The 24,986-nt window shown below is 52.9% G+C and overlaps 1 protein-coding gene and 1 non-coding gene across 2 annotated transcripts in view; one reads left to right on the forward strand and one right to left on the reverse strand.

Annotated features, from left to right (window-relative positions):
• Window positions 1–24,986, forward strand: part of LOC126002006 (transmembrane protein 132B-like) — a 101,968-nt gene that overhangs the window by 14,653 nt on the left and 62,329 nt on the right. The window lies entirely within an intron of this gene.
• Window positions 8,036–8,097, reverse strand: LOC126002412 (U7 small nuclear RNA). Its single transcript, XR_007493124.1, has one exon. It is a non-coding gene; the product is annotated as a U7 small nuclear RNA (small nuclear RNA).

The raw sequence follows: 24,986 nt of genomic DNA on the forward strand, positions 1-24,986 counted from the left end.
CTGTAGGGGCTGGGACCTATGGAGGGTGGAGCTTTAGGGAGTGGGGTCATGGAGGGACGGGGCTTCCTGCAGGTGCAGCTACCTGGGACCCCAGGGCTGTTGCCGGTCTGGTGTCACCCTCCCTCGCTGGCGTGGGTTCACCTCCTGGGACACACACAGCGGCTGTGCCACCTTTGCTGGGTATGTGTCTGAGCTGTGCAGGGCAAGGTGGGGTGTGGGCCGGTTCCCTCCTCCCCTCCCCAGGCTGCCTCCTGGGTCTTCCAAGGGCATCAGAGCCCGGAGCACTTTTCTGTCTCCAGGATGGAAGCCTTTAAGGCTCCTCATTACAGAAGCCTGAAGTGCAGGGAGGAGGAAAAAAAATTTTTTTTTATTTCTCAAAATCCGACTTAATTGTGTTTGCAAGCTATGCTCCTTGCCTTCCCCTCCTCCCCCCAAAGGGGCTGGCTCCTCAGAGTGAAGACACTAGGGGATTTCTGGGAGGTTATCACATCTTTTCTTTCACGTGGCTGCCTCTCTTTGTCCAAACAAACTCAAATTTAAGCTTTGCTTTCTTGGCTTTATGCAATTTCGATTTCTCTCCCTGTTTCTTTCCCTCCGAGCTCCGAGCTGTTCTGCTAAGTTGATTCCCAGGTGCATTAGCTGTTGATTTTGTTATTTGTTCATTTATTACAGTGCATCCCACTAGCTATTTTTATAAGTCAGGCGGTTCTGTTTTCTGGACTTGATTCTTGAGGATGATTTTGTTTGGAGAGCTCTGAAGCCAGAGAAAGGCCTGGAAAAAAGGAACGAGGTGATAGAGGGACAATGCTGGGCAGAAGCCTGGGCTAGCCCGCCCACATCCATCACTCCTGGGGGAATTGAACAGTTTTACAGAACAATATTTCTCTGGGAATAATGGGGTTTAGGAGTTTCCTTCCAAAATGTTGCGAGTTAAAAGTGTTAGGAATCATTAGAAAGAGGTGAGTTTGGATTCTGAGAAGGAGGTGGGCCTGAGGAAGCTGCATTTGTGTTACTTTTGTTAAGAGAAGGCCAAATTCTCAGAAAGGAGGGGACAGACAGAGTCCCCCTTTTCTGCGTGTACTAACAGCAGTCAGTGCCACCCCTGACACCCACTGACAGAAACAGCACAGCTCTGTGAGTTAACCTTCTCAAACTTCCAAGCCACCTAATTTGTTTTAGATTTAACGATCTTGGACCTCAATATCTTGTAGTGTCAGCCCAGTAATATCCCAGGAAAGTTACATAAAACATCTCCCACCTCAGGGAGCCTGCAGAGCAACACAGAAACTCAACTAGCACCAAACTACAATCCAGTAAATCCTTAGACACCGACTTGAGTCATTCCACCAAGACACAGAGCAACCATTTCAAATTGACCTTATTGATCTAAGCTTTGATAATTCCACTTGCCTTTGTGTTGCAACAAGCACGTAAGTTTGCATGGAGGCCAGCTAGGGTGGTGAGTGGGAGATTGGGGACACTGGTGAAGGGAAGGTCACACTGATGGTCTTTGTGCATTGAATGCCTGAAATGACTGGATTATGGACAACTTGGTAAATCAGGGAGTTAGAAAGAAAAATCAGAAAGAAAAAAAAAAGAAAAAAATGCCAGCAGAGGTCCCTGAGCACATGTCGGCTGCATTTCCCCTCTTGCTCTTTCATCCTTTTATGCTGGGCTGTGTCCTGGGGGTTTGGGGTTCTCTGGGGTTCTCTTTCACAGAAGCCTGTGTCCTCTTGAGAAAGTCCTTTCTTTTTCTTTCTTTCTTTCTTTCTTTCTTTCTTTCTTTCTTTCTTTCTTTCTTTCTTTCTTTCTTTCTTTCTTTCTTTCTTTCTTTCTTTCTTTCTTTCTTTCTTTCTTTCTTTCGTGCTTTCTTTCTCTCTTTCTCTTTCTTTCTCTCCTTCCTTCCTTCCTTCCTTCCTTCCTTCCTTCCTTCCTTCCTTCCTTCCTTCCTTCCTTCCTTCCTTCCTTCCTTCCTTCCTTCCTTCCTTCCTTCCTTCCTTCCTTCCTTCCTTCCTGTTTTTTTTTTTTTGGGCCACACCCAACAACAACCCCACACTTGGCATTGCTAAGGGGTTTTATCTGGCTTTGAGCTCAGAAATCACTCCTGGCAGGCTGGGGGACCATATGGTGTGCTGGGGATCCCCACACCAGGGTTGGTTGTGTGCAAGGCAAATGAACTGTGCTACCGCTCTGGCCTTCTCACCCTTTCTTATTCTCTCCCTCCCCTTCCTTTGGGGATCACATGGGACTGAGTACCACTGCTGTGGCCCTAAAATCAGATGCAAAATAAAAGAACAGGAAACCCCAAAAATCTTAAAACAAAATCAGTGAACGCTCGACCATGACTGCCCTGATGGCCAGGCCTTTCTGCACTGCTCCTAAGTGGAGGCAGCCTGGTGGGGGCAAACTCCCACTTCTGTGGTGGCCTCAGGGCTGGGACACGATAGCTCACTTCCCAGTCTGCTGAGTGGCTCCAGGGCACTTGTTTGCTGCATTTGCCCCTCACTTGCAGCATCACCGTGAACTCTGATGGGATAAGGGACTTTGGGGGGCCCTATGGGCCTGCTTACGTTCCTCCAAGTAGCTCCCTAACCCACTCTGCACCCTATTTAGCCACTTGACACAGCTGCCTCAGAACTTTTCTTTAAATGGCTTCAGCTGAAACTGTCCTATGCTCATATCAGCCACAGACAGTGAAGGGCAGAGAGAAAGTGGTGGGGCTTGGTGATTAGTTTTAAGAAACAGCAGAGATGGCTGGAGAGCTAGCATGGAGGTACAGCATTTGCCTTGCATGCAGAAGGACGATGGTTCGAATCCTGGCATCCCATATGGTCCCCTGAGCCTGCCAGGAGAGATTTCTGAGCGTAGAGCCAGGAGTGACCCTTGAGTGTCGAGTGTGACCCAAAAAACCCCAACCAAACAAAAAGGAACCTAGCAGGGGCCAGAATGATAGTACAGTGCGGAGGGCATTTGCCTTGCATGCGGCCAACTGTTCAATCCCCAACGTCTCATAGGGTCACCTGAGCCTTCAGAAGTGATTCCTGAGTACAGAGCCAGGAGTGAACTCTTGAGCACCTCTGAGTGTGGCCCACAAACAAACAAACAGAAACACAGCAGAGTTATGGGGATAACATAACAGCTACCATACTTCAAAAGTCACAGGAAGCAAGAATAATATTTTGAGATCTGCAATTAGCGCATGTGCGTGAATATCTGTGATTCTGGGGGGCAGGATCTCCCGGGATTCTAGGATCCTGAGGCGATTTCTTAGGGGATCCTATCAAGGGGATCCCAGCTCCTGGAATTCCCTCAAGAACCTTTTTTTCTCATGGCTCCCTCGACTTTCTCTGGGGTGGCTGTATGGGTGTGGAGGGGACTCCGAGTGTCACCCTGGGAGTGTACCAAGGGCATCCGTATGTACAGGAATGCATGTGTGTGCGTGTGCGTATATGCTGACATGTGTGTGCATTCATAGGTTCTGCAGAGATACCTGTTGCCTGCCATCAACTGAGCCGGGTATTGTCACATGAGCTTGTCCAAGGGGGGTCAGGCACTGCCATCTGCTGACCCCAGCACACCCGGTCGCCGGTCAGTGCCCAGTGGCACCTCTCCTGTGCCCGGGGCACTCTGCTGCTTGGTGACAGGTCAGGTTGTCATTTGTTCCCTGGAAGGGACTGTCTCCTGCTTGGAGCTGCTGTGTGAGGGTCCTGCCCCCCCCATTCCCCCAGAATGCGAGTTGGATCGGACTTAGGGGGCAAGCTGATCTGCATCCATAACGCGTAGACTCGTGCCCAGCCAGGGTGCCTCCCTCATGGGCTCCGTGGGGGGCAGGGCTCTACTGGGCCATGTTTTTATGAACACGTTGTCCTGCTCGATGTCGTGTCCCAGAACAGTGTGCCGGCGCTAAGATGGTGATAACTGTTATTATTTGTGCGGTTGGCATTTGGAAGCCTTTATTAAATAATCCTTTCTTGCTTCGTCATGAATGCACAAAAAGCCAGATATGGGGATACTCTGCGTCTGGGGGCTCATGTGGTGTGGGCAGCGGGGAGCCCTGGGGTGTACGGCTTGGTCCCCGGGCTGCAGACAACACACTGCTCGGCTGATGTTCCCGCCTTGGGCCTGTGTGAAATGTTGACACACGCTGAATCTGCGGCCCGAGCTGGCTCCCTGGCGTGTTTCCTCGCGCCCTTTGCTCCCAGGGAGAGCAGTGATGGATTTGGCCATCCCGAGGAATCCATCATCCTGCCTGGTTCTGCTCGTTAGGCAGCCCCAGTGTCTCAGCCATGACAGCGCCCCGGGCTTCAGCATTTCTCCCGTCTCCCAGTGGGAGAGCCGTGTGGACGGCGGGCTGCTCTGTTCATGCCTGCCTCCTGGGAGTGAACTGGATATTTTTAGGAAGCGTTTCATGAGTGGCAGGAATGAGAGGTGTCCTGGTCTATGGTCGATTCATTCTGCTCCATGTTCCTAGCAAGGCAGTGCCCCCCCTCACACCCCACCCACCACTTCACCCTTCCTCCAGCATTGGAGTTCGCCTGCCCCTTCTTTCTCTGTGCCCATGACAACACCCCTCTGCCCTCCTGGCTTTGCCCAGTCCTTTAACAAACTCAGCCTCACATCTTCAAGGGAGGCATTCTCCATTTCTTCTGCGTTGGGTTTGATGTCATGGGAAAGGCTCTAGGCCAGCCAGATCCTCAGTGGAGACAGGTTCTGAGGTCTCCATGGGGGTCCCCTGGCCAGGCATCCTTGCTGCCTTCTGGAGTTGGTTCCCAGCTTCCTGCCTCACAGTGATGATGCTTCAGGAGCAGCTGACAGATTTTTAGCCCTAGGAACCTTGTGACCAAGCAGAGACAACATCCTGGCCAGTCAGAACATAGCATCCCTCTTACCAATCAGAGCATGGCATCCCTCCTGGCCAATCGGAGCATAATACCCCTCCTGGCCAATCATCATATTATCCCTTTTGGCCAATAGGAGCATAGCAGCCCTCCCAGCCAATCAGCATAGTCATTGGCTGGTCCAGCAGACCTCTAACATGGCCAGATCCCTCAAGCTCTCTCTCTCTCTCTCTCTCTCTCTCTCTCTCTCTCTCTCTCTCTCTCTCTCTCTCTCTCTCTCTCTGTCTCTCTCTGTCTCTCTCTCTCTCTCTCTCTCTGTCTCTCTCTGTCTCTCTCTCTCTCTGTCTCTCTCTCATACTCTTCCTGTCTCTCTCTCTCATACTCGTCATCTCTTTCCCTCCCCTTTTGTCATCCCATTCTCTTCCTCTTTCTATCCCTCTCTCACTCTTTCCCTCTTTTTTTTTTTTTTTTTTTTTTTTTGGTTTTTGGTTTTTGGTTTTTGGGCCACACCCGGCAGTGTCAAGGGTTACTCCTGGCTGTCTGCTCAGAAATAGCTCCTGGCAGGCACAGGGGACCATATGGGACACCGGGATTCGAACCAACCACCTTAGGTCCTGGATTGGCTGCTTGCAAGGCAAACGCCGCTGTGCTATCTCTCCTCCCTCTTGCTCCCCCTCTATTCCTTTCTTCCTCTCTACCCTTTCCCTCTTTCTCATTCTTTCTCTACCTTTCTTCTTCCCTCTCCCTTCCTCTTTTCTTTCCTTCCTCCTTCCTTCCCTCATCTCCCCCTCTCCCCTTTCTCCCTCTCCCCTTTCTCCCTCTTTCTCTCTTCTTTCTTTCTCTCTTCTTTCTTTCTCTCTTCTTTCTTTCTCTCTTCTTTCTTTCTCTCTTCTTTCTCTCTTCTTTCTTTCTTTCTTTCTTTCTTTCTTTCTTTCTTTCTTTCTTTCTTTCTTTCTTTCTTTCTTTCTTTCTTTCTTTCTTTCTTTCTTTCTTTCTTTCTTTCTTTCTTTCTTTCTTTCTCTCTCTCTCTCTCTCTCTCTCTCTCTTTCTTTCTTTCTTTCTTTCTTTCTTTCTCTATTCTTTCCTCTCTCCCTCCTCCCCCCTAGTTTCTCCCCTTTTCCCCTTGGTTCTGAGGCAATCAATTGAACCCTCTTTGAAAACATTAGTGGGGGTGGCAGGATGTCGAAGTGGCCCCCAGCTCCAGAGAGCCAAAGCATGGAGGCTCTGCCTTGCTCTGTCCTTTTCCTCAGCCTCCAAACTGCCCTTACCAGCTTACAAGGGCTTTCGTGTTGTGCCAGAAAAACTAGGTGTGTGACATGAAAATGCCCGAAGGCACATCCTTCATGGCTACTTTGGATCTGTACATGGATTCTGTGCAGCCGAGATGCACAGCAGAGCACTTGAAAGAAAATCTTAAGTAGCATAGCTGTTTAGCTTCAGAAGCAAATCTTGGCTCCCGGGTCCAGGAAAGAGTCTGAGAAGCAGCGGGCATCTCCCAGCCACAGGCGCCTATGCCCCTGGCTGGCAGTTTAAGCAAACAGCACTGTGTGTGTGTGTGTGTGTGTGTGTGTGTGTGTGTGCGTGCGCGTGCGTGCATATGTGTGTGTGTGTGTGTGTGTGTGTGTGTGTGTGTGTGTGTGTGTGTGTGTGTGTAGCCAGGATCTGTTAGGAGTCACAGCCAAGCAAACAGAACTTCAGCAGCCCCTGGAAAAGAACATCCTTCGCCATGTAAACCAGATTAAATCAACTTAGCCTTATCTAAATATTTTCCAACTCAGAACAGGTTGATCGCAGGAGCAAAAATGCGAATGAACTCTGCGTGGAGCCTTGAGTTACCGTAATCTTTGCGATGGGTGACCAGGGGGCATCGTGATTACATTCCCATTGTTCTTTTCCGCCACTAACTTTATTATCTTTATCTGGATTTATATAGCCTTTGATAGAGTTGATATCACTAGCTGCGTAAAGAGGAATTTGAACGGCTTCGGGTGCTGGACCTCAGGTCCCTGAGAAAGGGCTACAAAATAATAAAGCGACCTGTCCCTTCCACTTAGAGGGGGCACCCGCTTTCCGTGTGTGGCCTCCCGCTGGGACGGGCGAATTGGGGAGACAGGCTGTGTGCAGGAAGCATCTTCGCCCTGCAGTGTTCATTCTCCTGAGCCTGCACTGCCTGCTCTTGCTTTTTGCCCCCCAAAAATGCATCCCCCTGATCTTTCTGGGAGCCCCATGCTGGAGCCTCCCCTTTCACTGACCCCTGACCTGTGGCCCCCTGACTTATAACTGCTGATGTAGTTCTAAGTAGGCATTGGGGTAGTTTGGGGGAGGCCATGTGGGCTGGTGTGTGTGAGCCAGGATGAGGTGGGGGTGGGCCTAGTTTTGGTATTGGGGGGTTCTAGTGTGTGCAGGGCTGGACAGATCTTCGCTTTGGGACCAGCCTCACTCTCGTCTGTGAGGCCCCTTAGAGTTTGGGGAATAGAATAGAGAGTTTGCATTGGATCTGAGAGTCTTGGTTTCCTTCTAGCCCCCCCCCCCTCCCACATTGACTGTCCCCTCTAAAGGCTGCCTTCTCTCCTCAGGCACCTCCTGCCCCACCTCACCATGGTGGGGACCTTTCCAGAAGCTTCTCTGTCAACACAGAGATTCTTTCTCGCCCAGTGGACTGAGCCCCTTGGAGGCTGGGCATCACCACATGGCGATGGGGTAGAGTTTTCCCTGTGTGGAGGGTTGTGGGGCTGCTGTGTTACCCCCTATCTGCCTTTGGCTCAGAGAGACGGCCCCGGAAAATAGCTTTCATTTGAGCTGCAGCGGGAGAGTTTTAAAATTTAATATCAAATATCAAATACTCTGGAAAAAGCACTTTGGAAAAAAAATGCTTTCATTGGAAATGTGCCTATGGGGAGGTTTCTCACCCAGGGGCGGCCGTGTAGACGCAGCCTGGTCCCTCGCTGAAGGTGGTTAGATGGGCTTTTAACTGAGGCCGACCCAGAAGTCTGCAGGGTGTCTGCTGGTTGTATTGGGAAGGAACGGGACTGGGGGCAAAGGGCGCTGCTCTCGACTGTCTTAGAAGGCGCTTGCCTTGCATGCAGAAGGACGTTGGTTCGAATCCCAGCATCCCATATGGTCTCCTGAGCCTGGCATGAGCAGTTTCTGAGCGTAGAGCCAGTATCTATCTTTCTTTTTTTTGTTCTTTTTTTGGGGGGGACCTTCCGGTGGAGACCAGAAGGCCTGCTGGACAAATTCTAAAAGAGCTGTAATACTAAGGTTTCTTTCTTTCTTTCTTTCTTTCTTTCTTTCTTTCTTTCTTTCTTTCTTTCTTTCTTTCTTTCTTTCTTTCTTTCTTTCTTTCTTTCTTTCTTTCTTTCTTTCTTTCTTTCTTTCTTTCTTCCTTCCTTCCTTCCTTCCTTCCTTCCTTCCTTCCTTCCTTCCTTCCTTCCTTCCTTCCTTCCTTCCTTCCTTCCTTCCTTCTTTTCTTTCTTTCTTTCTTTCTTTCTTTCTTTCTTTCTTTCTTTCTTTCTTTCTTTCTTTCTTTCTTTCTTTCTTTCTTTCTTTCTTTCTTTCTTTCTTTCTTTCTTTCTTTCTTTCTTTCTTTCTTTCTTTCTTTCTTCCTTCCTTCCTTCCTTCCTTCCTTCTTTCTCTCTCTCTCTCTCTCTCCCTCCCTCCCTCCCTTCCTCGCTCCCTCCCTCCCTCCCTCCCTCGATCCCTCCCTCCCTCCGTCCCTCCCTCCCTCCCTCCCTTCTTCTCCTCCTTCCTTTTCTTTCTTTCCCACACCTGGTGATGCTCAGGGGTTACTCCTGACTCTGCATTCAGAAATTACTCCTGGCAGGCCTGAAGGGACCACGTAGGATGCCAGGGATTGAACCTGGGTCAGCCACCTGCAAGGCAAACACCCTACCTGCTGTGCTATTGCTCTGGCCCCTGATTTTCACTATTTTCTTTTGTTTGTTTGGGTTTTTGGGTTACACCTGGCAGTGCTCAAGGGTTACTCCTGGCTCTGCATCCAGAAATTGCCTCTGACAGGCTTGGAGGACTGTATGGGATGCCGAGAATCAAACCTCAGTCTGTTCCTGGTAGGCATATGCCCTACCACTGTGCTATCTCTCTGGCCCAATGTCCTGACTTTATAACCTTGACCTTCAATGACAACGAATAGTAGCATTTGTGGGGCTTTTGGAGCCTGGACAGGATTAAAGCATCAGTGCATGAGGCTGACTCTGGTTCTCTGCCTGTGTGTCTCATTCCCTGAGCATCATGGGTCGCCTGCATCATCCAGCACCAAAGGGCCCAAGTAGACACGGCTGGTCTGGAAAGGACCCTCTGAGCCCCAACTGAGAGACCCCTTAGAGGGTAGGCAGCAGACATCAGACCAGCTTGAGCCTATCAGTGCCTGTCCAGTTTCATAACTGCTGAAGGCCTGTGGCAACGTGGCCATGCCTTCTAGAATTTGCAGCTGGAAGGCATTTGTGTGGGGTGAGCCCTTCTCCTCCAATTGTCCCAGGACTGTGACCTTGTGGGAACTCCATCTGGCTAGCATATTTTGGCCTGAGTGTTGTGGCTCTGAAGCGGAATCCAGCAGCTGCCCGACAGAAGTATGTGGAGAGAGGGGGACCCCCAGCAGGTAGTGGGGCAGCTAGAAGGGCAATAGCCAGATATGGGAGGCCACCAGCCATTCCTTGCTCAGCTCCGCATCTCCTCATGTGCTCCTCTTCTTTTGGGAGTCCTGTTATTCTGCCCCCTCCCGCTGTCATCTTTTTTCTTAATTTATTATTTTATTTTATTTTTTAAAAATTATTTTGGTTTTTGGGCCACACCCGGCAGCACTCAGGGGCTATTCATGGCTCTGCGCTCAGAAACCGCTCTTGGCATGCTCGGGGGACCAGATGGGATGCCGGGAATTGAACCTGGATTCGTCCCGGGTTGGCTGCATGCAAGTCAAATGCCCAACCATTGTGCTATCGTTCCAGCCCACTCAACCTCCCTCCCCTCCGCTGTCTCCAGGCTCACAATTCCTGGGTCTGGGGTCCAACTTTCCCTGACAGCTGCAGCTAGCAGAGCTGGCCAAGAAGAGAGATGCCCTGGATTGATACTGTGTGAATAAAGTCGGGGTCTTATTCCAGTGCCTGGAAATCAGCATCTCCTACTGGGCTGTTCTGCACCATGGAGATGCCACTGAGCAGACTTGGTTGCTGGGTGCTGAGCCTGCCTGCCCAGGATCCATCCGTGCCCTGTGCAAGCACAGGCCCAAGCCTGGCGCCGAGAAACAGCCTTTACTGTGTTGCTGGTGTTTGCTGCAGTCTTCGGGCTTCCCTGCCCAGACCCTCTCAGGGGCATTTTTATTCTCCCCGGTTTGGGCCACAGCCAGCACGGCTGCCGCCTCTTGATCCAGCCCTGACCCTGGAGAAAAGATCTGTAAATAGTCAAAATGTTTTCAGGCCATGGAGGCTTGTCTGGTCCCTGTCCTCTGGGACAGTCGCGACAAGGCAATGCTCCTGTGGCCTCACGGGAATGTGGCAGTGGTGGATGAGGCGCCCAGGCTCAGCGTGGGGCCGAGAGCCTGGCAGAACCACCTCGGCCGGAGGGAGCTGGCCCGGCTTCTCATCCATCTGTTACCGCCCCAGAGCTTGGCCGTGGATGAGGCTCCTGGCAAACCGTCTCTGCCCTCTCTCTCCCCTCAGGCTGCGTCCCGGTGCCCACGGTGTCCTGGTCTCCTAGGGCCGGGGCTGGCCCGGCAGTCAGCTCTTGCCCGTGCCCTGGTGCTGGAGCAGCTGGCCCACATGTGTGGCTCCGATGATGCTCCCAGTAGGGGTTGCTCTTTGCTAGGTGTGACCCGAAATGGTCGTCTGCCATGGGAGGCCCTGGATGAGGGCCAAGGGCCTGGCTGTGGTGCTTGCCGGCTCATGGCCACTCCTTCTTGGGCCACACCCGGTGATGCTCAACGGTTACTCCTGGCCATGTGCTCAGAGATTGCTTCTGGCTTGGGGGACCATATGGGATGCTGGGGGATCGAACCGCGGTTCGTCCTAGGTTAGAGTGTGCAGGGCAAACACCCTATCACTTGCACCACTGCTCCGGCACCTCGTGGCCACTCTTTGCTCCACTCCAGCCCCGGTTCTTGCCTGGGAGAAGGAAATTGGGAGGGGGGAGGAGCAGGGACCTTCGGGCACCCTGGGTGAAGCCAGTGCTGTGGCGACCCGGGAGCCAGGGAGACCCGGGTTCCAGCGTAGCCTGCAGGCCCAGGAAGCTGAATCTCCACTCTTGTAAGTCTGTTCCGGCTGGTGCGAAGCCAAGGGTGGGGCCGGGTTGGGGGCACCTTGGAATCACTCAGGAAGGGGAGACGCAATCCCAGGGCTCCCCAGCCTGGGTGACCCTGCATCTTCCTGTGAGTGCCCTCGTCTCTTCCATTGCTAAGGGGCTCACAGCTGCCTCCAGTTTTTCTTGTATGAATGGACGGATGGATGGATGGATGGATGGATGGATGGATGGATGGATGGATGGATGGACAGATGGGGAAAATAACTGAGGGGAGCAGAACTCGCTGTGGTTTGCCAGGGGGGGGCAGCGATGGAGGGCAGACCTGTGAGACTCACTGGGCAGCGTGTGCGCACGCACATGCGTGTGTGTACATGGGATGTGTATATGCACGTGTGTCCAAGTGTGTGTGTGGCTGATGCATATGGACATGAGCACACAGGTAGGTTTGCTCGAGCATGCACAGGCCTGTGCAATGGTGCACACACAAACACATGCTGTGTGTGGATGATCATGTATTCAAACATGCGCATAGGCACACAATACACTAATGTATATGTGTAAGACCATATGCGTGTGACACTTGCCTGTGTGTAGGTGTCTATGAGTGTGCGGGCGCATGTATGTGATCATGTATGCACAGTATGCATGTATAGTGAATGCAGGTGAACATCTGGGCATACACATTTGCACATGCACACCTGAGGCATGCATAGGAGCATATGCATGTAAGTGGACATGTACCTGTGGTATGCGAGCACGCGTGTGTCTGTGGTTTTCGCACGCACATGCGTCTGTGCTATGTACAGGGCCCTGCGCGTGCATGTCAGTGAGCCCCAGGCTGGCTCTGCGCCTCAGTCTGCTCCAGGCAATTATCAGCTCACTCTAATTCCGCTCAAGGTGACTGTCAGAAACCTCCCCTTTCTCCCCAGTGAACTGAAGCGCTCGTCCTCTGCATACAGATGCTTCTGCATTTTATCTCCGGTTTTGGTCCCATCGGTTCTGGGTCTGATTTTACAGGGTCTTTCTTGGCCATGAGCCCCCAGTTTGTGGCATGTCCCTGCTCCCACCTGGGCTCTAGAGGAAGGCACGGTGGGTGGGGTGGGGGGGGGTGGAGGGACTTGGGGTGAGGCCTGGCCCCTTCCTGCCTTCCCGTCCGCCTCTCCTAGGGAAGAACATTTGCACCATGTGAGGGGTTGAAGACAGGGACGTGAGGTGCCGTCCCAAGAGGCCCGGCGATGGTGTGAAGAGCATCTTTCAGCCAGAGGAGGCAATCACCCTCTGCAAGGGTGGCAGGTTTGCTTTTTCGGTTTTTGGGCCACACCCAGTGGTGCTCAGGGGTTCCTCCTGACTCTGCGCTCAGAAATTGCCCCTAGCAGGCTTGGGGGACCCTATGGGATGCTGGGGATCGAACCCAGGTCCTTCCTGGGTCGGCCGTGTGCAAGGCGAATGCCCTACCGCTGTGCTATCACTCCGGCCCAAGGAAGGCAGGTTTGGGGCTTCTCTTGTTACTGTGGCTGCTGGCGGTGAGAGTGGGGACAGTTGCTGATTCCCCAGGGCCTCACGCCAGCCTCTGGGATCAGGGCCACCTTCTACCTCACCTGTGCAAGCTTTATTCTAAATGCGCTTCTGCTTGTTTGGACCTCACCTATGAGTTTCTGGGTCGGCCACCTGTCATCCCAGCCCAGGATCTGGCTGCAGAGGCAGGGCCGGATCCTGGGCTGCTGTTCCCTTTCCTCAGATAGCAGCTGAGGGCCAGGAGGCAGTGAGGACACCACAATCATCACTGCTGGGGCTGCTGGGTGGGGAGAAAGAGAGGGAGGGAGGGAACGAGAGAGAGAGAGAGAGAGAGAGAGAGAGAGAGAGAGAGAGAGAGAGAGAGAGAGAGAGAGAGAGAGAGAGAGAGAGAGAGAGAAGAGAGAAGAGAGAGGAAGGGAGGGAGGAGAGAGAGAGAGAGAGAGAGAGAGAGAGAGAGAGAGAGAGAGAGAGAGAGAGAGAGAGTCAATGCACTTGACTCACGTATTTCAGGCTGAGCCTGAAGTAGCTGGGTGTGGGTGGGGGCTTCTGTGCCTGTTCTGTGGGAGGTACAAAGCTGGGCTTGGTCCGGTCCCTGTTCTGCTCTTCTAAATAAAGTTTTATTGGAACACAGCCAAGTTCATTCACTACCTTTTATCTGGAGTTGTCTGTGAGCCCAGCGAACACACCCACCCCAGTCAGCCCTTCCTCTCCAGCCCTGCCTAGAAAATGCTTGCCCGAGCCTATGTGTGTGTTGCGGATGATTCTCTCTCTCTGTCTCTCTGTCTCTCTGTCTCTGTCTCTCTCTCTGTCTCTGTCTCTCTCTCTCTCTCTCTCTCTCTCTCTCTCTCTCTCTCTCATTTCTCTTTGTTCACTGAAGTGGCAGCAGTAAGTAATCTGGGATCATGTTCATGGAGGCATAGACAGATTTGGGGTAGAGTTTAGAATCTTTTATCCCCTTTTCTCCCTCCCTTCCTTCCTCCCTCCCTTTCCTATTTATTATTATTTTTTTTGTTTAGGGGCCACATACGGGCCTTTGTTCTAACTTTGTTGTAAAGGCATCTGGGAAATGTAGTTTCTGTTCCTGGTGGCCTTGAGGCCCATCCCACTGGGTTGGTGACAGTGGACAAGACTGCGGAGCAGAGCCTTACCTGGCACCATCACTCGGGCAGGTCTGCGGGCCAGCCTCAGCAGAGGGGACAGCCAGGCCACTTCATTCAGTGCTCCCCTCGGCGTCCGCAGCCTTCACTCTGGGGCTGTGGCCTGGCTCTGCTTCACCATGCGTGTGCTACGGGCACCCGGAAGAGGTGTCTGTGGTACAGGGGTGTGCACACGTGCACGTGTGTGCGTGTGTGTTTGTAGATGGTGTGTGTGTGTGTGTGTGTGTGTAGATGGAGACAGGAACTCTCTGCACCAACCACCCCAGGTGCAGGTGTGTGTGTGAGTGTGTGTGACTGTGAATATGTTCGTAACCTAAACTATTTACATACACAACAAGAGTGTATGTGCTTGTATATTTGTATGAGCGTGCGTAAGTGTATATACGAACATGCGTGCATAAGAGAATACACATGCATTCGGGCCCCGAGAGAGAACACAGCAGCGTTTGCCTTGCAAGCAGCCGATCCAGGACCAAAGGTGGTTGGTTCGAATCCTGGTGTCCCATATGGTCCCCCGTGCCTGCCAGGAGCTATTTCTGAGCAGACAGCCAGGAGTCACCCCTGAGCACCGCCGGGTGTGGCCCAAAAACCAAAAACCAAAAAAAAAAAAAAATACATGCATGCATATGCCTAAGCATGATAGCATGAGATGCTGAAAGTTGTAACTCCCCGTGCTCTGCAAAGCTGGAAGAAGCCTTTTCTTGGGCTCTTTGTGTTTTGGGGGTGCGGCTGCTCCCACTCTGCCCCTGTTGCTCCTCACGCTGCACCAGAATCCTCTGTACCTGCCCCCCTGTCCCCTGGCTCAAGAGGTTGCCCTTGGCCCTTGGGGCCTTTTGTCTCTGTGTTTTGTCGCTTTGTGTTCTGTGCTTCACAAACCAGCGCTCTGCTCTTGTGCTCTCCTCCTCCCACTTACCACTCAGCAGGTGCTGGGGGAAGGGGATCCTCGGGGCCTCCTTGCAGGAGAGGCCGGATGCATCTTGCATGTCCTCAGCGGCTCTGGGGGTGTGCAGAGACTCCGCCCAGCAATGCTCCCCGATCCTGGTCTTTCTGATCACGCCTGTCGCTCACATGAGTGATCTGACATTTGCAGACAGACCGAGCTGTGGGACTGCAGGATCGTCCAGCCCTGCTATTTCTAGTGGTGGGAGAAAACACCACCCGGCTTCCCACGGAGGCTGCATGATGCACCGGCTGCCAGCCACGCGTGACTGTCCCTGCTCTGTGGCCCTCACCATTCCCGCTGTTCCTGCTTTTCTTGGTGCGAGGCCATCAGCTCCTGGCTCCTTGAGGGGCATTTTCTCGAGGGCCAGTGATACCAAGCATCCCCCACCCCATGCCTAGCGCCATCTGCACGCCTGTTGGCATTCAGGGCTCTTTGGTTGCTGGTGAATTGTGGGAGTCCCAGACACCAGCCCCTTGTCAGAAGGGAGATGTGCAGACAGTCCCCTTTATGCACAAGTCGCTTCCTGGAGCCTCTCCTTGGTCTAATGGAAGTGTCATGGTTGCTGTCTTTTTGGCAGTTCAGTTTTGCTTTGGTTTGTCCCGAGTGTGGCTTTGCTTGAGAACACCCCAGAGTCACTGCTGTTTAAGAACTTGACTCAGGGTTCAGGGGCAAAGGAACCACCCACTGTGCCAGCCTGATCTGAAGGGGACCTGAACTTGCTTGCTGCCGAGTGTCCAATGCCCAGGGATGGAGGGCATAGCCCGGAGACAGGCAATTATCTCTTCATGACTCCACTCTGCATTTTGATTTTTTTTTTAAACTTCATTTATCAATTGATTTGTTGTTGGGCCATGCTCGGCGGGGCGGTGCTCAGGGGTTACTCCTAGTTCTTCGTTCAGAAATTGCCCCTGGCAGGCTCAGGGGACCTTATGGGATGCTGGGATCCTAGCTTGGCTGGGTGCAAGGCAAATGCCCTACTGCTGTGCTATCTCTCCAACCCTTGCATTTAGTTTTCTCATCAGCTTTAGCTCTGGCCCACCCCAGTGGAAACAAGCCCACAATTCTGAAAAGCTCAGCTCTCCATCCTCCTGAAAATTCTTCGAAAGCATTCCTTCTCCGGCTTTTGTTTGGATGGCGAAATTAAAATTAAAAATTAAAAAAAAAATTGGAAAGAAGGCAGACAAATAAAGACCATTTAGGAAAAGTCCCTTCCTGTACTTTCTCCCTGACTCTGCGTTATGTATGTTCGTACATTCTCCACACCCCACACACTCACATTCGTGCACACACAACAACACAGACCCACACCTAGACTCACACCTGAACACTGACACACATCCACACCCAAAGACACACTTCCTCACCCACCCACACGCACACACAACCCATGTCCAGATATATAAATGCACAATACCCCCACATACCCATGCCCCTAGGATGCCCCCCGAAATGTGAAGAGCTACATCAAATTTTTCTTTGTACACGAGCTTTGAGCTTGCTCCTCTGTCCTCAGATAGTCTCCCAGATTTATTTTTAAAGACGGCAGAGTACTTTTTGGTGAGGACCTAGCTTTGAAATGTAACCGCCCCCTATAATATTTTTGAACGGTTAGGCTGTGGCTGATTTTTTTTTTCTTCACTGCAAGGCTTTCACTTGCATCTGGGTTTTTCCTTATAAATTCTTCAGAGCATCTTTCCTGGGGGATGACAGTGTGACTGTTTTTCAGCTTCTCAACTCGAGTTGAATGAAGGTCTGTTGACGTCTTTGCCAATGGCATGTGTGTCTTTCTTTTTACCGCACCTGTATAATAGTGAAAAATCATAAACGTTCTGGGTTGTTTTATTTTGGGGGCACACCAGTGGTGTTCAGGGATTACTCCTGGCTCTACGCTCAGGGATCACACTTGTCAGTGCCCAGGGGTCACTCCTGGTGGTGCTCAGGGCACTGCCATATGGGGTGCCAGGGATTAAACCTGGGTTGACCATGCACGAGGCCAGTGCCTTTCCTACTGTTTCGTCTCTCTGACTCCCATGGTGATAGGGGTCTGACATGTATTTCCCAGGACTCATGAGGATTTTTAGGGTGGCTGAGCTGGCGCTGGGATTGATCAGTAATGTTTGGGGGGGGGTTGGGTCACTTGCTACCTAGTGTTTCCAGTCACTCTGTGTTGAGCTCCTTTGGATGGGAAAGGTTGGAGTGTGGGTCAGAGTGAAGCGAGACTCCAGGTCCTGAGCTGAGCCCCCTTTGTGCTGTCATGGTTCATTCTTGGGGTGTTTTCCACCCTTTGGACCTGCCTCCCACTGTCCAGCTGAGAGGTGGCAGGAAGCACAGTGATTGGGGAGTGCCTGGACCCCAGACTCTGCATCTTCCTGGCTTGTATGCTTCTTGGGTTGTGTTACCTCACACGTGAGCTGCCAAGGATGCCCCAATTTGACTGAGGTGGGGTCCTGTTGCTGGGGCTGGAGCGAGAACACAGCAGGAGGGTGTTTGGTTGGCACGCAGCCAACCCAGGTTTGATCTCCGGCACCAAAGGAAAAAAAAAAAAAGGAAGAGAAACTTCTGGCTGTGACTTGGGACACCCAAGTCATACTCTGTCAGAGATGAAAACTCCTGAAGAAAATCCAGGACGCAGCCTGCAGGTCTGAGGCTCATCCTTGCCACAGCCAGAGGATTCCAGACAGGGGTGCTGCCTCCCCCCTCTGGGGCCCTGAGGCTTTTTGTCTTTGGAGATGAGCTTCCAGAGGGCCCCAGGGACACTGTGGCTGTGAGTTCCACATGCTCAGACTCTGACTGGTGACATCCACAGGAGGTGTGGGGGCCAGGGAAAGGCCGGCAAAAGGTCAGAGGTCTTTCTCTTTTTCTTTTGGTTTTGGGGCCACACCCAGTAGCACTCAGGAGTTACTCCTGGCTCTGCACTCATAAATTGCTCCTGGCAGGCTCGGGGGACCATATGGGATGCTGGGGATCGAACCCAGGTCTGTTCCAGTTTGTGTGCATGCAAGGCAGACACCCTACAGCTGTGCTATCACTCTGGCCCCGAAGGGTCAGTTCTAAGGCAGCCCCGGGCCTTCTGTAGGGGCTCAGGGACTCCATCACTCACCTACTGGCGCTGTGTTCATGGGGGTGTCCAGCCCCTTCCTCCGAGCTCCCCTTCAGCTCCGGCAGGAAGAAAATCAAGCCGACTTGGCACTGCGTCCCCGCGGCATGTGGCACGGGCGTGTGCGGTGGATTATTTTTATTTATGATGCTGATTCACTGGTGTCTCCATGGCAATGAGGTGGCGGGCGAAGCTGGCGGGCGTGAGTGAGTGACCCAGTGGAAAGGAAGGAGTGGCCGGCCAGACCCTCGGGTTGACGTGGCGCCATGACCTTGCACGGTGGGACTGGGCCTGGCCGAGGTGCAGGTGTTGGGGCCTCCCTTCCAGAATGTTCCTGAGGCATCGTCTCCTTCCTGGCTGCCCTTGCTTTGTTCCCAGTTGGGGTGCAGCTAGATCCGGGCATGTTCTCCCAGGAGGGGCTATGGGCTGCCGAACATTCTGGAAGGGGCCATGTCTGTGTTGACACATGCAGACGTGACCCCTGAGAAAATCCATCCGTGATAAGACAAGAAATGCCATGGGCAGGAACTGGGGGTGTCTGGGGGGGTGCCCAGGACAGGCTTGCAGGGGCCCCCTGCTGTGTCCCCGTACCTGGCATAGCTCCTCCCACCCCAGAGGAAGTGAGGCATGAGCTCCCTTCTGGGGGAGCCTGAGTGAGGATTGTGCCAAATCCTCTGTAGGGTATTTTTTTGTCCTGCTGATGCAAACATCCAATAAAGTTTAATGGCTCAAGGAGGCAGGATAAGAGCTAAGCAACAGCAATAAGGGAGCAGGACTTTGGGAGCAAGCCTTGTTGCGTGGGGTGTGCCTCCCCTCTCTTGCCTCCCTCTCTCCATCCCTTCTCATTGCATTCCATCTCTCTTCTCTCTCCCACTCCGTCTCCCTCTCTCCTCCCTTGTAGGTATTTTCCCATTAAGATTGACCCCAGGTAATGGAAACCTTGCAAAGGAAAATGAAGGGTTAAGGGGCTGGGAAAGCTCTGGGGCCTCAGTTTCCCCAGGCAGCACCAGCTCCTCTGATCATCCCTTGGAACCTCTTACCCTGGGCTGGATATGAACCCCTTGTCGAGCCTGTTGACAGCTTAGCCAATGTCCTGTGTCCGCTCAGGAGCCTGACAGCAGGTGAAGGTGGGCTTGGCAGCCTCAGTTGGCCTCTGTGACCCTGCACAAACATGTGAGCCCTCTCCCTGCTCACGGCACCCCAGGAGGCTCCTTGCCAAACCCGCCCATGGTCTCTTAGCACACCCCCAACTGCCACTCACAGGCCTGGCTGGGGATAGAGCGCCCATGCTGGGCCTCTGGTCTGAGGGGTCCTGGCACCTGCACCCTTTGCCTCCTGAGCACCAGCTGGGACCCCCAAACAGGAGAAGGAAGGCCGCCTGAGCTGGCTGTCCCTCCAGACCCTGGGCTGCAGGTCTGAGGCTCCTCCGCCCCAGGCGCCCTGAGGGTTAAGCTGGGTTCTGGGTGGGCAGCGGGCCCCCGCGGAGATGGAAAACGGTTTCATTCTCCCTGCTGTGGGTGGGGAAAGAGGGGAGCCGGGATCTGCTGCCCTGTGGGGCAGGAGTGAGAAAAAAAGGGGCCCAACAGTTGAGGCTTTCAGAGCAGGGAGAGATGATTTCCATGACAACAATTCAATTAGAGAAGTCCTGCTTCTGTACTAGGAACCGGGGGTTTCAGTGCCGCCCTCTGTGAACCCACGGACTGGCCTGGGGGTGGGGGGTGCCCAGAAGGACATGGCATGCCTCGTGGGGGTCCTCACCCGTGGTGGGTCGGAGCAAGCCCAGGAGAGTGGGAAGAAAAGCAGGCCGGTGGGCACAGCAGTCTCAGAAGGGGCACGGATTGGCAGGTGGCAGGCTCCGAGGCCCCGTGTACCCCACTGTCGAGAAACTCACCACTAGGTTCAGGAGGGGCCCAGGGCATGGAGGAACGAGCTTTGAAGTTGCTCTCTGGCAGCTCAGCCCCGTTCTTCTCCCTCCTCCCTCCTCTCTGTGTTTGAACCCTAGTTCTCCTTCTGGATTTGGGGCGATGGTAAGGTGATTCATATCTGACCCCTCTTGTTCCCTTGGCCTGAGAGTGACCCCTGAGCACTGTGCGGGGAGCAGAGTAGCCCCAGCATGGCTGTCTGGGGGTGATCCCTGAGCACCATGTAGGGAGCAGCAGTTCCAGCATGGCTTCCTGGGAATGACTCCTGAGCACTGTGCAGGGAGCAGCCCTAGTGCGGCCATCTGGGAATGCTCCCTGAGCACTGTGCAGGAAGCAGAGTTGCCCCGCCATGGCTGCCTGAGAGTCTGTGTGAAGAGATTGGGAGCTCAGTGAATTGTGCTCAATGCTGCCTCCTCTGTCCTGTCCTGCAAATCACACGTAGACCCGCCTCAGGGGCACCACAAAAGTGACCGTTGTCTACCCTTCTGGAAAAGGCTCTTCCTGTGGCAGGTGTTCAGGCCTGCAGGGTATCCCGAAAGCAGGGAGAAGTCCCGGGGTGTGAGGTAGAGGAGCAGCCGGGTCCTCTCTGCTGTGTGTTGGGCCCTGGGGAGCAGCTCTGCCACTGGCCAGGGGATGTGGCCCGAAGTCTTGGGACAGTCCTCCTGGGAGATGCGACAGGACCCTTCCTTACATCTGTGACGGGTTTGAGACCCGCTGACCTTGGGGTTCCCTCCAGGTGCTGTTTTGGGGAATCTTCTCACCATGATGGTACCTACTTCTGGAACCTTCAGAATCAAACACCGGGATTTGTTTCAACCCCCGGAATACTTTTACTCTGGACCCATAATCTGGCCCATGGCAAAGAGCTAGGAGCATAGAGGTCCTGGGATTGTTTTTCTTTTCTTTCTTTCTTTCTTTCTTTTTTTTTTTTGTTTTTTTTTTTTTTGTGTTTTTTTGTTTTTGTTTTTGGGCCACACCCAGCATTGCTCAGGGGTTCCTCCTGGCTGTCTGCTCAGAAATAGCTCCTGGCAGGCATGGGGGACCCTATGGGACACCGGGATTCGAACCAACCACCCTTGGTCCTGGATCGGCTGCTTGCAAGGCAAACGCCGCTGTGCTATATCTCCGGGCCCTGGGATTGTTTTTTCTGCCCCTCCTCGTCCCACCCTGTGCTGGTGGATTCAGGGGGCTGGGGGTGTCTGAAGCTGGGGGCCACCATGAAGAGAGTGACGGGGGCAGAATCTGGCCAGGAAAATTGTGGTTAGGACAAGTGTCAGTCTCTGATGAAAAAAAAGCAGAGCAAGAACCCCGGCAAAGGCACAAGGCCGGTGTCGGGGAGCAAGATATCTCCTAGCCCCCCAGACCGACTGCCTGTGAGGCTCAGATTTCCTAGCTGGGTCCTCCGGCCTGTTGCTGCCCATGGATCTGCCCATCGGGACTCCATCAGGCCCAGCCTGCAGGACAGATTGGGAAACTGAGGCTTACCTGCGTGTCCCCTCTCGTGACTTCTGCGCTGGGCTGGCCTTCCTGGAGGAGGTGAGAAAGGAAGTGAGAAAAATTGACTCGTGCTGCTTCCTATTTCCTAGGGGATAGCGATTTTTTTTTTAATACTTTTTTAAAACTTTATTGATTGATTGGTGTTTGGGCCAGACCTGCTGGTGCTCAGGGGTAACTCCTGGCTCTGCACTCAGAAATTGCCACTGGCAGGCTGGGGGACCATATGGGATGCCAGGAATCAAACCAGGTCCCTCCACGGTTGGCCACATGCAAGGCAAATGCCCTGTCACTGTGTGTCTCTCTGGTCCCAAGTGGACAGCTATTTCTTCTTATTTTTATTTTGTTTTCAATGGGTCACTGAAAGCAACAGACAGTGGAACTGGTAAAAAAAAAAAAGGTGAAGAAAAGTGAAACAGGAGTGAGAGAGAGGACAGCAATTTCTAAGGAGAGAGAGGAAGAGAGGGAGAGAGAGACAGAGACAGAGAGAGACAGAGACAGAAAGATACAGAGCGAATAGAGAGACAGAGAGATAGACAGAGGGGCAGAGAGAGACAGGAAGACAGGGAGACAGAGAGACAGAGACAGAGAGAGACAAGGAGAGAGGAAGAATGGAGGAAGGGAGTGAGTGAGGAAAAGATAGAAAGAGGGAGAGATAGGGAGGGAGAGAAAGACAGAGAAATAGGGCCCGGAGAGATAGCACAGTGGTGTTTGCCTTGCAAGCAGCCGATCCAGGACCAAAGGTGGTTGGTTCGAATCCCGGTGACCTATATGGTCCCCCGTGCCTGCCAGGAGCTATTTCTGAGCAGACAGCCAGGAGTAACCCCTGAGCGCTGCCGGGTGTGGCCCTAAAACAAACAAAAACAAAAACAACAACAACAAAAAAGAAAGAGAAACAGACAGACACAGAGAGACAGAGGGACATAGATAGGGAGAGAGGAATAAATGAGGGAGGAATAAATAAAAGAGAGGGAGGAAGAAAGGGAAGGAAAAAGAGGTAGAGATGAGAGAGAGAGGAGAGAGAGGGAAAGTGAGAAAGGGAGGGAGTTCATTGGCAACAACGTACCAGGAGGGGCTGGAGAGATAGCATGGAGGTATTGGTTCGAATCCCAGCACCCCATATGGTCTCCTGAGCCTGCCAGGAGCGATTTCCGAGCATGGAGCCAGGAGTAACCCCTGAGTGCTGCCAGGTGTGACCCCAAAACAAAACAACCCCCCCCCAAAATCGTACCAGGAGATGTGATGCTTTGTGCCCAGGAGAGGCCACTCTGCACCTGCTGACTGCATACCTACCACTGGTCTGGTGGTTGTTGGATCACTTCTCTGAGCCCCAGTGGCTGTCAGGGTGGGTCTGCAGAACTATTGGGGGGTGTGAGAGAGGCTCAAAATTGCTCATGTGCACAGACTGACAGGCCAGGTTGGGTTGAGGGGGGCACCCACAGTGCCCTTCCTGACCCCTGCTTCTACAGCACTTTGAATTTTTGGGGAAAATTCCTTGAAGAGGATGGGCTAGTAGGGACACTATTTCACTCATGATTTATTTTTGTTTGTTTGGTTTCTTTTTTGGCCACACCCAGAAGCGCTCAGGGGTTACTCATGGCTCTGCGCTCAGAAATTGCTTCTGGCAGACTCGGGGACATTATGGATGCCGGGAATCAAACCTGGGTCCGTCCCAGGTTTGGCTGTGTGCAAGGCAAATGCCTTACTGCTGTGCTATCACTTTGGCCCCCTCTCTCATGATTATGTATCAGGACTTGACCTCTGACATTTGACCCAAGAAGGGGTTTGACCCCGGGCTTGGTGCCTCTGTGTCATCCTTGCCTGCATGTGTCACGGAACACCTGATTTCAGCTCTGTCTTGAGCTGAGACATGGGCCCCAGCCTCTGTCCTTGGAGACAAAGTCCAGGTCTGTCCTGGCGGCAGGGCCCGTGTCCTGGTGGGTCCCCCGCTCCTGTTCTGGCCTGTGTGGTGCCCGTTCTATCTCCCCTGGAACCTCTGTTTTTGGGTTTCCCACTTTTTTTTGTTTTGTTTTTGGTTTTTGGTCACACCTGGTGGCGTTTAGGGGTTACTCCTAGCTCTTAGAAGTCATTCCTGGCAGGCTGGGGACCATATGGGATGCTGGGATTCGAATCATCGTCTGTCCTGTATCAGCTATGTGCGAGGCAAACACCCTACCGCTGTGCTATCTCTCTGGCCCATGGGTCTCCCACTTCATGTCTGCTTCTCCATTGTAACGGGCAACCGGTGGCTCTATCTACACTTGCTGTGGCCTGGCCTGGGACCTTGGAGGAGCCTTGAGGACATGCTCTGCTGGCTCTCTTGTCCTGGCAGGCTGATAGGGGACAGTGTGGGCTCTAGGAGCTGCTCTGAGCCATAGATGATGCATCTGGGGGCGCGGTTTCTGGGATCGGAGACCTCCTTAACCCCACTCTGCCTCCGTCCACCTTGGCAGATCCCGCAGCCACTGCCCTGGTGGGGCCTGTCTGTCTGCACTTGGGAGCCCCATCTTCATGACTTATTGGTTCCACAGGTGACGATGGCCACATGCTCCCACGTGGGGGTTTTTGGGGCTTCTTTCTGCGGCGAGTTAATGATCTTCCAAGTCCCGACATGAGGGAAACCTTGAGTGAAGTCCCGCGGCGTCACGGGCAGTTAATTCTTTATTAGGTTTTCCTAAGACCCAGATAAAAAAGCGTTTTATCTTTTTTAAGCTTTGGGTTATTGTACCGTTGAATTTATGGGTGCATTGATCTTCATTTGGCTAATGCTGGGCGAGTGACTCTGTAGGATGCTGGGCGTCAGTGAGGACAGCAGAGATGGCGGGAATCAGGGAGGGCAAGGCTGAGGGTCCAGAGGCTCCATGGGGCAGGGGCAGTGGGAGGTGGCGCCTGGTCGTCTGGTCCCTAAAGTTGGATGTCTCCACTTTCCCCTGCTGCCATGCGTGAGTGCATGTGTGAAATAGCCAGTGAGCATGTGTCCACTCCCTGCTCCACTGGGCTGGCGCTGGGCAGTGTTTGGGGATCTTGTCATGAGCAGTTAGTGGGGAGGAAAATGAGGCCGGGTGCTGCCTTTCTGCTCCCCATACAGCTGGTAATGAGGAGACTGGCTGGAGCTGGGACATGGATTAGAGGCCACTAGGTTAGGGGCAGGTCTGGCCCTGGCTTTGGGGAACAGACTGTTCCTTTGAATGGGTGCTTGGAACTTTTTTTTCCTTTTTCTTTTTTTTTCTTTTTTTTTTTTTTTTTTTGGGTCACACCCGACAGCGCTCAGGGGTTACTCTTGGCTCTATGATTAGAAATCGCTCCTGGCAGGCTCGGGGAACCATATGTGATGCCGGGATTCGAACCACTTCTGCATGCAAGACAACCGCCCTATCTCCATGCTATCTCTCTGGCCCTGAAACTTTTTTTTTTAATAATATGCATTTTTATTTATTTATTTTGGTTTCTGGGCCACACCCGGAGGTGCTCAGGGATTACTCATGGCTCTGCACTCAGAAATCGCTCCTGGCAAGCTCAGGGACCGTATGGGATGCCAGGAATCAAATTCAGGTCTGTCCTGGGTTGGGTGTGTACAAGGCAAATGCCCTAACGCTGTGCTATCTCTCCAGCCCCATGGAACTTTTCTTTTTTGATATTACCAATTCAGTGATGCTCAGGGCCTACTTCTGCCTCTGTGCTCAGGGATCACTCCTGCGTGCTCAGGGACTTGATGGGATGCCAGGAATCGAACCCATGTACAAGGCCAACTCTCTCCCTGCTGTGCTGTCT

The sequence above is a fragment of the Suncus etruscus genome, chromosome 2 (genome assembly GCF_024139225.1).
Source record: "Suncus etruscus isolate mSunEtr1 chromosome 2, mSunEtr1.pri.cur, whole genome shotgun sequence".
Lineage (NCBI taxonomy): Eukaryota > Metazoa > Chordata > Mammalia > Eulipotyphla > Soricidae > Suncus > Suncus etruscus.